Genomic DNA, 5,835 nt, shown 5'->3' with positions numbered 1-5,835 from the left:
TGAAGTATGTTTCCCTGTGCTTTAAAGAGCATGCTGGCGGGACCATCTGCGCAGGCTCCTTTGGAGATCATTGTCACCCAGCATAATTTCTGGTTTACGTCTCAGCATTCACCACGATTGGCACCAGAAAATTAGCCCAAGAGTTTTGATGTAATAGCCATCATGGAGATGCAGTTGCACAATGACCAAGGTGAGCAACTAAATATTCAGGGGTTCTCATTTCATAAAAAAGGTGTGAAAGGTAACAAAAAAGTTTCCTCGCTCTGATATTAAAGGATGCAATAAAGACAGTGGAGAGAAAGTTTCTTAGCTCAGAAAATGGAGGAATAGAATCAGTTCGGGTGGATCTAGGAAACAACACGTGGGTAAGAGAGTAATCATGATGGACCCAAATCTGCATATTGTCTGGGCAAACCACACTTGCTGTAATACTCAGTAATAATGCTGTAATAATCAGTAAAGTGATGGAAGGTATCATCAACAGTGCCATCAAGTGGCACTTGCTTAGCAACAACCTGCTCAGTGATGCTCAGTTTGGGTTCCACCAGGGCCACTTAGTTCCTGACCTCATTACAGCCTTGGTTCAAACATGGACAAAAGAGCTGAACTCAAGAGGTGAGGTGAGAGTGACTGCCCTTGACATCAAGGCAGCATTTAACCGAGTATGGCATCAAGGAGCCCTAGCAAAACTGAGGTGAATGAGAATCAGGGGGAAAACCCTCCGCTGGCTGGAGTCATACTTAGCGCAAAGGAAAATGGTTGTGGTTGTTGGAGGTCAATCATCTGAGTTCCAGGACATCACTGCAGGAGTTCCTCAGGGTAGTGTCCTGGGCCCAACCATCTTCAGCTGCTTCATCAATCATCAGGTCAGAAGTGGGGATGTTCGCTGATGATTGCACAATGTTCAGCACCATTAGTGACTCCTCAGATACTGAAGCAGTCCGTGTAGAAATGCAGCAAGACCTGGACAATTTCCAGGCTTGAGCTGATAAGTGGCAAGTAACATTTGCGCCACACAAGTGCCAGGCAATGATCATCTCCAACAAGAGAGAATCTAACCATCTCCCCTTGACATTCAACGGCATTACCATCACTGAATCCCCCACTATCAACATCCTAGGGGCTACCATTGACCAGAAACTGAACTGAATTAGCCATATAAATACCGTGGCTACAAGAGCAGGTCAGAGGCTAGGAACCCTGTGGCGAGTAACTCACCTCCTGACTTCCCAAAGCCTGTTCACCATCTACAAGGCACAAATCAGGAGTGTGATGGAATACTCTCCACTTGCCTGGATAGGTGTAGCTCCAACAACACTCAAGAAGCTCGACACCATCCAGGACAAAGCAGCCTGCTTGACTGTCACCCCATCTACAAACATTCACTCCCTCCACCACCGACGCACAGTGGCAGCAGTGTGTACCATCTACAAGATGCACTGCAGCAATGCACCAAGGCTCCTTAGACAGCACCTTCCAAACCCACAACCTCTACCAACTAGAAGGACAAGGGCAGCAAATACATGGGAACACCACCACCTGCAAGTTCCCTTCCAAGTCACACACCATCCTGACTTGGAACTATATCACCGTTCCTTCACTGTCGCTGGTCAAAATCCTGGAACTCACTTCCTAACAGCACTGTGGGTATACCTACCCCACATGGAAGGCAGCTCACCACCACCTTCTCAAGGGCAATTAGGGATGGGCAATAAATGCTGGCCTGGCCAGTGACATCTACATCCCATGAATGAATAAAAAAAAATTCTGGAGAATGAGTTCATGGAATATGTACAAGACAGTTTTCTAGATCATTATGTCAAGGAATGAACTAGTGAACAGTCTATTTTGGATCCAGTATTGTGCAATTAGAGAGTGTTAATTCACAACCTTGTAACAAAGAGGCATCTGGGGGAAGTCTGACCATAATATTTGACCTTTTATATTGAGTTGGGAAGTGATTTAGTTAAGTCCGAAATTAGCATCTTAAATCTAAACAAAGCAAATTACGTCAGTATGTGGGGCGAGTCAGCTAAAGAGATTGGGATATTACATTAAAAGTTATGACAGTAGAAAATCAAGAGCTCGCATTTAAAAACTTTACACATAATTTGCAACAAATATATACATTCCTTTAAGGCACATCCACAACTGAAAAGGTGGTCCAACCGTGGTTAACAAGAGAAGAGAAAGATGGTATTAGATCAAATCAAGTGGCTGACAATGTTGCCAGAAAGTGTAGTAAGCCTGAGGATTGGGAAGATTTCAAAATTCCGCAGAGGAGGGCCTATACATTGATAAGCAAAGAGAAAAGAGAATGTGAGAGTAAACAAACAAGAGACATAAAGCAGACTGCAAACGTATGTACAGGTAGGTAAATGGGAACAGATTAGAAAATTGGAGAAGGCAAGATTAAGAGAAAATTTAATGGAGGTGTTCAAAATCATGAGGGGTCTGGACAGGATAGATCGGGAGAAAGTGTTCCTGTTGCCAGAAGGATCGAGAACCAGAGAAAACAGTTTGAAGATAATTGGCAAAAGAAGCAACTGTGACATGACAGAAAAAAAACCAAACTTGTTTATGTAGTGAGTAGTTAGGGTCTGGAACGCACTGCCTGAGAGTGTGGTGTCGGCAATTGAATCATGACTTTGAAAAGAGAATTGGACAATTATCTGAAGAGAAGAATGTTTTAGCGCTGCAGGGAAAGGTGTGGGAGTTGGACGAGGTGAGTTACTCCAGCAGACAGCTGGCACGGACATGACAGGCTGAATGGCCTCCTTCTGTGTAGCGATGTTCCCATTACCTCAGGAAGGACATATTTGCTCTGTAGTGAGTGCCAAAAATTTCACGAGAATGATTTCTGGGATGAGGCAATTATCTAAAGAGGAAAACTTGAGTAGACTAGGCCTACACTCCCTGGAGTTCAGAAGGGTGAGAGGCGATCTATTTGAAATATATACAAATATTCAGGGGCTTGACAGGGTACATGGAGGAAATGCTTCTCCAGGCTCTGCAATGTAGAACATGGGTTTACAGAGTCAGAATAAGAGGTCAGCCATTTAGGACTGAGATGAACAGAAACTTCTTCACTCAATAGGTTGTGAGTGTTTGGAATCTTCTATCTCGGAGAGTTGTGGATGCTCAATCGTTGAGTGTCGTCAAGATGGAGTTCGATAGATTTTTGTATACTACGTGAAATAAAGGATATGGAAATTTTACGATAAGGTGGACCTAAGGTTAGTTATGAGACATGACCTTATTGAATGGCGCAGTAGTCTCGAAGGGCCAAATGACCTACTCCTGCCCCTGTTTCTTGTGTTCCTATATTCTAAATCACTGCCCGTCTGATTGGATCAGCGACCCTCATAGAATCCAACCCATTTAAATTTCATTGAACCGATCTGTACGTTTTTGAACTGATATTAATGAATGTGACTCTTGCATCATTTTTGCTCATTTTATGTCTAATATATGGCTTGTGCATAAAATTTCCTTCTACCTTTATATAGAATTACTGAATCCCCTGCATGCTTTTGTACAGGTTGTGCACCGACAAAAACATATCCTCTGCATAATGTTTCACTGATTTAACACCTACAGAAAGTAGAAGCTGTATGACAGTCCACTGATTGAACACTTACTGATAAACATAGAAACATAGAAAATAGGAACAGGAGTAGGCCATTCGGCCCTGTGGGTCTGCTCTGCCATTCAAAAAAGATCATGGCTGATCGTCTAATTCAGTACTCTGCTCCTGCTTTGGCATTGAGAAATATATCTCTCTCCTTCTTGAATATATTTAATGACTGGACTTCCACTGCCTTCTGTGGTAGAGAAGTTCAGAGGTTCACCACCCCTTGAGTGAAGATAGTTCTCCTCATCTCGGTTCTAAATGGCATACCCCGTATCCTGAGACTGTGACCTCTGGTTCTGGACTCCCCAGCCATTGGGAACATCCTTCCTGCATCTAGTCTGTCTAGTCCTGTTGGAATTTTATAGGCTTCTATGAGATTGTGTCTCATTCTTCTAAACTCTAGTGAACATAGGCCTAGTCGATACAATCTCTCCTCATATGTCAGTCCTGCCAACCTAGGAATCAGCCTTGTGAATCTTTGCACTTCCTCCAAGGCAAGAACATCCTTCCTAAGATAAGGAGACCAAAACTGCACACAATACTCCAGATGTGGTCTCACCAAAGCCCTGTATAACTGTAGTAAACATCCTTACTCCTGTACTGAAATCCTCTTGCAATAAAGGCCAGCATACCATTCACCTTCCTAATTTCTTGCTGCACCTGAATGCTTGCTTTCAGTGACTGGTGTACAAAGACACCCAGGTCTCGTTGCACGTCCCCCTTTCCCAATCTATCATCATTCAGATAATAATCTGCCTTTCTGTTTTTACAAGCAAAGTGGATGACCTCACATTTATCCACATTATACTGCATTTGCAATGCTTTTGCCCACTCATTCAACTCGTCCAAATCACATTGGAGCCTCTTTGCATCCTCCTGACAACTCACATTCCTCGCCCCCCTCCTCCCCCCTCCCACCCCCTCCCCCAGCTTTGTGTCGTCTGCAAATTTGGAAATGTTACATTTATTTCCCTCACCCAAGTCATTAATATATATTGTGAATAGCTGGGGCCCCAGCACTGATCCCTGCGGTACCCCATTAGTCACTGCTTGCTGCCTAGAAAAAGACCTGTTTATTGCTACTCTCTGTTTCCTGTCTGTCAACCAATTCTGAATCCATGCCAGAATCCCATGTGCTTTAATTTTGCACACTAACCTCTTACGTGGGACCTTATTAAAAGCCTTCTGAAAATCCAAATACACCAAATCCACTGGTTCTCCCTACTAGTTACATCCTCAAAAAAACTCCAGAATTGTGAATAAAAACAAGAAATGCTGGAACCACTCAGCAGGTCTGGCAGCATCTGTGAAAAGAGAAGCAGAGTTAACGTTTCGGGTCAGTGATCCTTCTTCGGAACTGACAAATATTAGAAAAGTCACAGGTTATAAGCAAGTGAGGTGGGGGTGGGGCAAGAGGTAACTAAGGAAGTCTGGATTGGACCAGTCCACATAGCTGACCAAAAGGTCACGGAGCAAAGGCAAACAATATGTTAATGGTGTGTTGAAAGACAAAGCATTAGTGCAGATTAGGTGTTAACCCACTAAATATTGAACAGCAGCAAGTGCAAACCTGAAAAAAAATAGTGGGTAAGAAAACTGAACAAACTAAGATGAAATGAAATAAATGCAAAAAAAAGATGGTAAAAAATGTAAAAAAGAATGTAAAAAAAAAAGGAAGAAAAAATAATTAAAAATGAAAGTAAAATGGGGGGCTGTCATGCTCTGAAATTATTGAACTCAATGTTCAGTCTGGCAGGCTGTAGTGTGCCTAATCGGTGGATGAGATGCTGTTCCTCGAGCTTGCGTTGATGTTCACTGGAACACTGCAGCAATCCCAGGACAGAGATGTGAGCATGAGAGCAGGGGGGGGGTGTTGAAATGGCAAGCAACCGGAAGCTCAGGGTCCTGCTTGCGGACTGAGCGGAGATGTTCCGCAAAGTGGTCACCCAGTCTGCGCTTGGTCTCCCCAATGTAGAGGAGACCACACTGTTAGCAGCGAATACAGTATACTACATTGAAAGAAGTACAAGTAAATCGCTGCTTCACCTGAAAGGAGTGTTTGGGGCATGGGATAGTGAAGAGTGAGGAGGTAAATGGGCAGGTATTACACCTCCTGCGATTGCAGGGGAAGGTGCCATGGGACGGGGACGAGGTGGTGGAGGTAATGGAGGAGTGGACGAGGGTGTCGCGGAGGGAACGAT

The sequence above is a fragment of the Heterodontus francisci genome, unplaced genomic scaffold (assembly GCF_036365525.1).
Source record: "Heterodontus francisci isolate sHetFra1 unplaced genomic scaffold, sHetFra1.hap1 HAP1_SCAFFOLD_831, whole genome shotgun sequence".
NCBI lineage: Eukaryota > Metazoa > Chordata > Chondrichthyes > Heterodontiformes > Heterodontidae > Heterodontus > Heterodontus francisci.
Note: the sequence above shows the minus strand (reverse complement) of the source record.